Raw genomic sequence first — 11,341 nt, forward strand, 5'->3', positions numbered from 1 at the left:
GCCTAACCTGATTGATAGTGTACACTCATGTCATAGTCCTTAAGCAACTCATGCCATTTACTTTGCCTAAGATTTTTCTCCTTATGAGTGACTACGTATTGCAGGTCTTATGGTCATAATAAATATCAACATAGACCCATACAAATAATATTGCCAGATCTTCAATGCAAACACCACAGCCAATAATTCCAAACCATGAGTTGAGTAATTTTTCACATGAACTTTAACCTGTCTAGAAGCATAAGCAACCACCTTGCCATGTTGCATCAACACACAGCCCAATCCCACCTGGGATGCATCACAATAGACAACAAAACCATCAGTGCCCTCAGGAAGAGTCAAGACCATAGCCGAGGTTAACATATCCTTTAACTTCTCAAAACTACCCTTATAAGCATCAGACCATAAGAACTTTACCTTCTGCTAAATCAACTTAGTCAATAGGGCAGCAATGGAAAGAAAAATTTCCATAAACCTTCTATAATAACCGGCTAAACCCAAGAATCTTTGAATAACGATTGGAGTTGTAGGTCTAGGCCACTACTTAACCACCACAACTTTTTAGGGATCCACCATAATCCCTTCACTCGAAAAAACATGACCTAGATAAGTCACAACATTCAACCACAACTCACACTTTGAGAACTTAGCATACAAACACTAATCCCTTAGGGTCTATAGCACAAGGCGTAGTGATCGACATGATCAACCTCGCTCTTAGAATATACCAAAATATCATCTATAAATTCAATGACAAAAAAGTCCAAAAACTGATGGAAAACCAGATTTATAAGATCCATAAATGCTGCCGAGGCATTAGTCAATCCAAAGGGCATCACCAAAAACTCAAAATGACCTTATCGTGTTTGAAAACCAGTCTTAGGGACATCCGCCTTCCTAATCTTCAACTGATGGTACCCAGATCGAAGATCAATCTTAGAAAAGTACCTAGCACCCTAAAGGTAATCAAAGAGATCCTCAATCATCAGAAGTGGATACTTATTCTTCATGGTCACCTTGTTCAATTGGCGGTAATAAATACACATCCGAAGGGAACCATCCTTCTTACGCACGAAGAGAACGGGAGCACCCCACCAAGACACACTAGGGCAGATAAAACCCTTATCTAGAAAATCTTTCAACTTTTTCTTGAGTTCTTTCAAGTCAGTCGAAGCTATTTTGTAAGGAGGGATAGAAATAGAATGAGTATTTGGAAGAAGATCAACCTAAAACCAATTTCCTTATTAGGAGAAATACTAGGAAAATCATTGGGGAACACCTCTGGAAATTCACAGACCATAGGGACAGTCTACAAAGAAGGACCTTCAGATCTAGAATCTTTAACATGCACTGGGTGATAGAGACACTCTTTAGAAACCAACTTCCAGGCTTTAAGGTACGAAATAAACTTTCGCTAAGGTACTAGGGAACTACCTTCCCATTTAATCACCGGCTCATTAGGGAAATAGAAATTGGCCCTTTGGGTCCGACAATCAAGAGACACATAGCATGAACACAACCAATCCATCCCTAAAATCACATTAAAATCTAACATGTCTAACTCTATCTTATCCACTAGGGTCTTTCTACCATAGACCGACATCACACAACCCCTATAGACTCTTCTAGCCACAATAGTGTCATCTCCCGGGGTGGACATAGAAAAGTGATTCAGAATACACTCAGGATCAAAACCAAAATAGATAGCCATATAAAGGGTCATAGGAGAGAGGGTAGACCCGAGATCAAGGAGATAATATATATCACGAGATAAAAGTTTAAGCATACCAGTTACATCTCGGGGGATGCCTTAGAATCTTGGTGAGTGGAAAGAGCATACAAATGATTTTGACTAGTGATAGAGCCAGAAGCAAAAGTAGCACCCTTTGGTGCAAGAGTTGATAAAGTAGCAACAGGAAACTTACTGCTCCAGAAGCAATCTTAAGAGAAAATCGCTCCACATATGGCTAATCTGACCATATTTAAGGCACTTGTTCCTCCCTTCTTCACAAGCACCACGATGCACCTAGCTATATATCTACAAGAAGGATATGATGAAGCTGATTGAGCCCTACTAGCTTAAGGTTAGGCTCCTAGTGCTCTAAATGCACTATCATACTGAGAGTAGGAACCAAAATTAGCCCACTTCTTCTTAGACTACTTTCCACCATCTCTACCATTCTACTGATGACCTCCATCCTAATTTGAATATCGAAACTTCTTATTCTATCTTTCACTCATCTCAACCTCCATCTTATCTCAACTGGTTTAATGTGTCTAACAAGTTTAGAGATGTCCATATCCTCTTTCAACAAGGTAACCTTGCTCTCCAACATCAACTCACGGAACTACCCAGAGGCAAACTTTCCTATTCTAGCCCTCATACTAGACACCAACTCTGGAGTATAATGCAACATATGATAAAACTTCAAGGCATGCTAATTTACTATCATTCTACCTTGCTTTAAATTCATGAATTCCTTAGCCTTTGCCTTTATCAATTTTTAAGGAAAGAAGCGATCAAGAAAAGCACTAGAGAAGTCATCTTATAAATCAGACTAGCAGCTTTAACTCTTCATACCATTGGTATCCTATATCCTTCAACTGATAAGCTGTGAACTCTATGCCCTCCATGTTAGTAGCATGCATCACATAGAAGATATTTTCCATCTAATCAATGAAATTTTGGGGATATTCCTCAACCTTAGAACTAGGAAGGTTAGAGGACTCAACCTCCTAAATTGGCCAACTCTAGTGGCCTCGAAGTATAGAGTAACAGAAGCAACCCGCTCAGTCTAGGAGGCCACCAACTGGGTAAGTAAATAAATCGGCTGGCAAAACACTGTATTAGTCATGCCAGCTTATGGTTCCTGGGGAGGGATAGAGGGAACCGGTGGAGCTCCATCAGGGTAATCAGAAGCAGTAACCCTAGATTGGGTCTAAACTCTTAGAGTAGGATGAGATTCATCTATATTGTCCTCAGAAGGGACAGAAGAGTTTCCACGAGCATCAAATTTTTTGGGAGGCATGATCTAAAAAAATAAACATACTAGAATTAGAGAAGATTCAAGACCTTAGACATTATAGCTCAAAATAGAAAAACAAGAAAGGGAAACATTCCTAAATGCCTCATAGCCTCTCCCTTATAAGTATGGCGTGCTACACACCCATAAAAAGACTACTTGATACAGCTTTGTGGACACCCAACGACACCAAATCTAGGATCTGATACCATCTTTGTCATGACCCAAACCACGGCCTGGCCGTGATGGGCATCTCAAGTCCCACATAGATCAAAGACTGCCCCATGAACCTAACCAAGAAAATACAATATCCCCAATGTTAGATGAATTTTGAACCTATAACAAGATAGCACAAGGTAAGATCAAAGAATAAAATATAAGTCTATGATCGATAACCATTAATCAGCTAAATTAACTGACCAATATCACCCAAGTCCACTGTAATCTAACAAAGCCTTCTAATAAAAGAATCAAAATCAGTCTTGGACGGGACATGTCCCCGATTCTGGAAATAATAATGAGAATGATAATGAAAACTCTCAATTCTAATATATAATAAGAATTGATGAAATGTCTAAGCCTTACAGAGATGAACCGATGAACTGAGCCGATCCACCTAACTCTGGTAGGAAAAGTAAATGTATCTTCAGTGTCTGCATCGTATGGGGATACAACATCTAGAGATGGTTAGTGGGGTGAACACTAGCATGTAACTCAGGGGTAAGGATAACATAATGTTGTGATCAATAGTTCGAAATCATTCAAAACCAATGCACCTGATCAAATACATATACATACATACATACATACATATATATATAACATATGTCGGGGTTGGGAATAAGGCTTGACATGCACTTTAAAACTATAGGCTGGATTATGTAGCTCAACCGCCATAACATAAGAAGGCACCATGGGCTATATGGACCTAGCTCTCCCTCAACTGATAGGGCCCTGATGCGTGTGGTTGTATGAACAAAAGTGTAAACATATGCACTATGGGGGACTCAAACCTCCCGGCATATCAGGTGACATAAGCACCAAATCATGCAATATAATGTGGGGGACTCAAACCTTCTAATCATGTGATAATAATAATAAGGGGGACTCGAACCACCCAGTCATATAAACCCTTCCATCAATAACCACGGTTTCTAGTGTTGGTCTCTCGGGACCTCCAGTTTATGACTCATCTACACAACCTTCATTAAATCCTAATTAAGCCAATCATCACACATTCTCATTCATTGGACCACGATACATATTAAGGTATACATTGTTTGTATTATCATAACTATACTTACAAGGTAACATCAACATGCTAAATAAATTATCATCACTTGAGAGAACTCACCCATCGGTTCAATTATAAATTAGCTTAGGTAATTACATAACCCTATAAAGTTCAATTCAAAATCATTATGTTTCATTAACTTTCATATTGTGCAATACTTCAAGAATAGTTTAATATACATCATTTTCATATTCAAAACAAATTTCACAATATAAGGTTGAGGTCATAACCACTTCAAAAGTCACAAGTTTGAGAAAATCACAACCTCTTTGTTTATTCACCATACACATGTACCCCACACGTTCAAAACCATAATTAAAGCATGAAAATTGTTATGTAAACCATGGGAAAATATTGTTCAACAACAAGTATTCAAAACCCTTAACCCATGTTTCAAAACCACCATCAATACCATATGAACAACACTTTAAAATATATGCCTTTAATAATTAGAAATTAGGGAAGAGTAACATACCAGAGATATCCAAGTTTATGGAGAGAATTCTACCCTTGAGCCCTAGTATGACCTACTTCTTAGAAACCCTAAGTATTGGTGATGTCCAAGATACACCTCTACTCTAAAGATGACACAATTGTTGCCAATATAGTAACTCAACAAAGGTTGGGGCCGAATCCCAAGTAAATACATGGAATCGTGGCTCTCAATTATTGTAATCAGTGGGAAAAACTTGAAAAGTAAATGGGGGTTTTTGAATATCAATGATGAACTAGTAGTGAATATCAACTTCAGTTGTATTCAGGTATAGGTGAACACTAGGATTATGATGCCCCTGGCTTCTCAACTCTGTAGGCTTATCATGCTTTGTTGAACTAACCCAATATCTTGCATGCAGAATTAATAAGTTATGTACCTTCTATGGTCTTTTGGATGAGCAGAAGGATTTATCTTTTGAATCTCAAGATGTTGCCTTACTAACCCTTACCTTGATCCCAATTAACTATTACCTTTTGAGTCTCTAGTTATTAGATAAAATCTAACCATCTTACTTCAATAAAACCTAGTAGCGTGGATCAACAATTAAACTCTAAATTATTATTGTCATTATCTTTTTCTAGTCACTACTCCTCTTTTGGAGTAAGTAGCAATAATCTAGGCATGATCCTAACATTTGCAACCACTATGATAACTATTAAAGTGAAGATAATATAACGGATGCATGGGTATCAATTTATAATAACAAAAGTACTTCCCCTACTTCATGATCTGCAAAGGTTCCCACAACCCTAGCTAAGGGTTTTTAGTCACTCATGCTTGTGAAGTAATCAACAACATTCATGATTGAAAGAATAAGATAAAATCACAATAATCACAAGTAAAAACCCAAAATCATAACTAATATAATCAACTGAAGTCAATCCAAGAATAAAATCGAATCTCAGAATTAAAATATATTTGTAAATATCAAGAGTGCAATGTTTTCTACTAAAAACACATAAGGAGTATTTATAGTATGTGAGGAAACCCTAAAACCAAAGCCCAAATAAAATAGGAGAAAAAAGGGTCAGTGGATACTTGTGGTCCCTACATGTTCCCTATCCTCGGGCGCATGTGGCGCATGCGACCTGCAGGGTGGGTGCATTTAGCGACTGTATGTGCAAATCCTGTAGGTTAGCTCTCAGTGTTTTGGACTTTTGACACATTACTGCCCACATGCGGTCCACATGTCCTACATGTGGTCCGCATGTTGACTTGGCATATGCCGAAAGTTATTTTTCAGCTCTTCTTCAATTCCTGCATATATTTTGATCACGATCAATTCAGAAAGTGTCCTGAACATCCATAATTGCTCTCGTAAGTAGCCAAAAATACCTTTTTCATATTTTTCACAAACTTAGCATCCAAAATATGATTTCCTGCAAAACATATCCAAAATGTATCATATCTAATAAAACAACCTCAAAAACTTACATATTTTTATAGTTTTAAGCATCGAAAGTACTATATTTCTATAGCACTTCAAGTATCTTGCTTTAGATTTTAGAGAGTTTTTAAAGTGTTTGATTATGTTATGAATGAGAAATAACCCCTCTTAAGTGCTTATGAACGTGGAGTTTTAATTGGGTAAGAAGGGAATTGTCCAAAGTGCCCTCAATTTAAAAAACTGGAATCTAGTCGTTAGTGACTACGGGTCACTTTATGACTCATAAGGTTTCATTATGAATCTTCCCCACAAGTCATAGCCAAGATAGTTTCTAGGGCACCCACACACTATTGACCCTACGACTTAACTGTTATGACTCATAAAGGGACCATACGACTCGTAGGATCCAGTCGTAGTCAACACAAAACCTATTTGAGGTAAGCACTATACATCCTATAATTTGCACCCAACAACTCATAACGAGTCTTTATGACTCTTAGTGAACCACTTGTACTCAGAGCAGAACTTAGTCACACATACTAGATAGGCTACAATGGGTCTCTAGGACACGTCAAGACTTCTTACGACTCGTAAGGGTAAGTGTAAGTCATAGTCAAGGCTACTAGGATAAATTTCAAAAATTTTCAAGGACCAAAAACCCGGGGTGTTACAAGTTGCCAAATGGGTAAAAGTTGTAAGCTACCTTTTAAAGTATCTAATAAAAGAAAAGTTATTCCCTTGTCCAAAGTACATTGTGATTTATGGGGACCAGCGCCAATAGCATCTGCTCAAGGAGTTCGATACTATGTTATTATTGTTGATGATTGCACAAGGTTCACTTGGATTTATCCAGAAAAAAAAAAAAGAAATCAAAATTTGTTGCTAACTTTGTGAATTTTCACAAGCTAGTTAAAAATCAATTTTCCACTAAAGTTAGGGTCTTTTAGAGTGATGGGGGAGGAGGGTTTGATAGTTTGGAGTTAATGCACTATTTTGATCAGCGTGGTATTAGAAGACATATCTCTTACCCTCATACTCTTGGAAAAAATGGTGTGCCCGAAAGAAAACATAGGCATATTATTGAAACTGGTCTGACCCACCTTTTTAATTCAAACTTACCTAAGTTTCTTTGGGTTAAAGAATTTATGATATCTATGTTCCTGATTAATCGCATGCCTACTTCGAACGTAAGTATAGATTCACCATTCTCCAAGTTGTGCGGGCAAGAACCTAATTATAATACTATGAAAGTTTTTGGGCACAGATGTTTTCTCTACTTGAAAGGATATAAGGATAAGTTTCATCCAAAAACATTTCCTTGTGTGTTCATAGGCTACAACCTTCTTCACAAAGGATACAAATGTTATCACTATCCATCTTAAAAGTTTTATATTTCATGACATGTATTTTTTATAAAAATAACTTACTATTTGTATCCCCTAGTTCTTCTTTAAATGCAGAATCAAATAAATATAATTTCATGTCATACAAAGAGTTTTTGGATCAAAATATGTCTGTGATCAATAACTATATGATAGTTTACTATCTCTATTAAATATAGTATCTACTGAAGCCGATGATAGTTTACTATCTCCTTTGAGAATTGCGTCAGCCAAAGACACTGGCCACTCAAATCTTGATCTATTGCATACCCTAAGCCACCCTACAAATGTAGAATTTGGCACCTTCAATGGTCACACACCTTCATTGTGAAGTATAACTGATGAGTGGTGAAATTACCACTCATTGACATCCAAATTAGTGCACACTATTACGTTTTAAAGGTATGAATGAGGCTAAAATATCATCAAATTATACTAATTCCCATGTTTTGCAGGTACACAAGTGCTGAGATAAAAAGAGGCAAAATAAGCTGAAAAGGGATCAAAGCGGGAAAAGAAATGCAAAAGATGGAAAACCTGTGCAGACTGGGCCTCAGGTACCACGATTAAAGAGTGGCCACCACAATCCCAGTAAGTTAAGAAAGTCAGCAGGCATGATCGCTTGAAGAATGCAGTGATCGCGGCTATCCACACACAATTACGGGACAATGGGAAATCAGCCTAGGAGCAAAGTCATAAAAAGTGCATAGAAGACCCCAAATTCTCATTTAAAATCTCAAAACCCTTATTTTATCAAAGGTTGTAGATTCCACAACCCTACATCTCATCCTTAGTTTAGGGTTTTATAATTTCTTAGAGCTTGGAGCTCAAATTTGTACTAATTTGAGATAAGAAGACATTAAAGTGACTTTCAAGTGTAGATTTGACTTTTTCTATTGAAGATTCATTTGAGTCTAAAGTGTGTTTTGCTCTCTCTTTATTTTTCCTATGAATAAATTTAATAGACATCTTGGTTTATTTGTGTTTATTATTATTATAATTTGCTAGATCTACCTCTTAGGATTATGTTTGAATAGGGAGTAATTGTGCATAGGTTATGATATATTTGTGTGGAATTTAGTTTGTTGATGACGGGTTTTATTGTTGCTTGATTGAATAGGTTGGGATTTATGGGTAAAAGCCCCAAATGCCTAAATGGGTTTGATGGATGAAAGTCCCAAACTCTTGAAATCCCTAGCCATCTTTGAAAGAGGGGTTTTGGGTGAACTTTAGGATCCCACCTCATCCTTGAAAGGGGAATGTGGAAACCAAAGCAATAGTAGATAATTTATGGTCATGTCTTGCCAATTTTTCACTATCTTAGGCATAAGGGTGATTAGGAGGTTGACTATACCATGGGTATCATCCTTGAAATAGGGATACCTAAATTGATGTATTGGGTGGCTTTAATTGACACACTTGTTAGGTACTCAAAAGGGTCAATGAGTGATATTTGTGGCTTTGTTGAAAAACTAACCTCAAGAATTTTAAACCTAGCCTACTGTATCATCAACAACTAGAATTTGCATCGAATCATTACATACCCATGCATATCTTGCCCCTAGAATAGCATAGTCCCAAGATCTATTACTAATTGATTACACTCTAATTAGTCTTAGTCTCTAATTAGTCCTTTAGAAGCCCAAGAATTACTTTCATCTTTGAAAATATCAAAAAACCCCAAAACCATCTTGTACCATAGGTTTGAATTTAGCAAGCACCTGTTGTTTCAGACTTACTTAATCGCTACTCACATTGTTTCCCTTGAATTTTACCCCGACTCCTAGTTGGGTAAATATATTGACAATGACCACCTTGTACTTTAATTATTGTGTAAGTTGAGTGTTATCAACAACTAATATTCTCTCATTTGAATCTAATTCACCTATTGTATCCACATCCAATATTTTTGATTTCTCTTCCTCATCACTTGAGCAAGAACCCCCTGAAGGTAAGAACCTTGTTGACCTTCCACTTATACCTCATGAGCCATTGTTGACTACCTTATACCTAAACTAAGTTTATTCCCTCAATTCACACCATATGCTCACCAGAACTAAGATGGTCACTATTCCAAAATATACTTTCCATTCACTACACCTTGAAGTTCACCAAGGCTCCAAACATCCATGAAATATCAAAGAGTCTTTGTCTAAACTTTACTGGCTTGTAGCTAGGAATGATGAAATACAAGCTTTTCATTCAAATCGTACTTGGACATTGGACCCTCATCAACCTTTCATGAATGTTTTTGGGTCCCGTTGGGTGTTTAAAACCAAGATACAAATAGATGATAGTGTTGAATGCTTCAAGACGTGCTTAGTGGCCAAAGGTTTTAATTAGATCGAGAATGTCGACTTTGGTGATACTTTCAGCCTTCTTGGTAAGGCTACAACAATTTGTCTTGTACTCTCTGTTTCAACAACTCTTCATTTTCAAATAAAAAAAATCAACGTCAAGAATGCATTCCTCCATGGAGAGTTGAAAGAAATTGTCTTCATAGAGCAACAACAAGGTTTCAAAGATTCTGCTTTTCCTGACTATGTTTGTTGTCTACAAAAGCTCTTTACGACTTGAAATAAGCACCTAAAGCATGGTTTCATAAATTCAGTTCCTATCTCATGCATGTTGGTTTCTTATGTAACAAAGTTGATCCTTATTTATTTGTTTGGCATTCCAACAGAGGCTCTCTCTTATTATTAGTTTGCATGGATGATATAATACTCACTGGAGTAATCCCTCATTGCTACATCATCTTATTCAGGAACTTAAATCCACCTTCGCTAGGAAGGATCTCGGTAACCTTCATTATTTTCTCAGTAGCAAAGTTACTAGAAACAAGGATGGATTGTTTCTTAGACAAAATATGTATGTTCACGACATACTTGAGTGCACGCACATGACCGATTCCAGGGCAGTTCAGACACCTCTACCCCCAAAACTATGTCTTCACGAAGTTTCTGTATCCAACAAGCTTGTTGATCCTTCTAAATATCAAAGTACCATTGGTGATCTTTAGTATTTAACTCTGACACATAAGGAAATAGCCCATGTAGTTAACCTCTTCTGCTAGTTTATGCAGCATCTAATAAAGCATCACTAGATTGGCGCAAAGAGGATTTTACAGTACATTACTGGAACCATTGGGCTTGGTCTTTGAGTTACTACTAAATCTTCTCTGCACCTTATCGACTTCTCCTATGCAGAATGGGAAGGTTGTTGTAATGACCCGAGACTATACCCTAGTCATTACACGGTGCTTACAGTCCCGAGGGACAACAAGCTAACCCATAAGTTGGTACCTAATGTGAGCATTGGATAATATAATCATGAATGTGGAAGAATAACTGAAGTGTCATAAGGTTTTAAATATCTGAATTTAAACTGAAATACAAATCTAGGAAAATAACTGTCTAAATCTCTTAAGTACTAATAAACTGAACAACTAGCTAACTGTAATGTCTGAAAAGTCTCTAAGACTGACTGACTGAGAGTTGATGGGACAATACCCCAACTAACTCCACTGACTATTGAAATAAAAACATGAAATACGATAACTTATCCTCGGGTGATGAGGACTCACCACTACTACTGTACTCTGAGAATCTGAGGGACTAAGTATGATCTGGGAACTGAGCGTCAGCACCTATGATATGAGACATCATAATGCAAAATAAAGGTATGAGATCAGTACTTTGAATGTACTGGTATGCTAAATGAGGTAGGCTAACATGCAAGGTTTCAAGAATAGGAGTAATA

Source organism: Capsicum annuum, chromosome 10 (genome assembly GCF_002878395.1).
Source record: "Capsicum annuum cultivar UCD-10X-F1 chromosome 10, UCD10Xv1.1, whole genome shotgun sequence".
Lineage (NCBI taxonomy): Eukaryota > Viridiplantae > Streptophyta > Magnoliopsida > Solanales > Solanaceae > Capsicum > Capsicum annuum.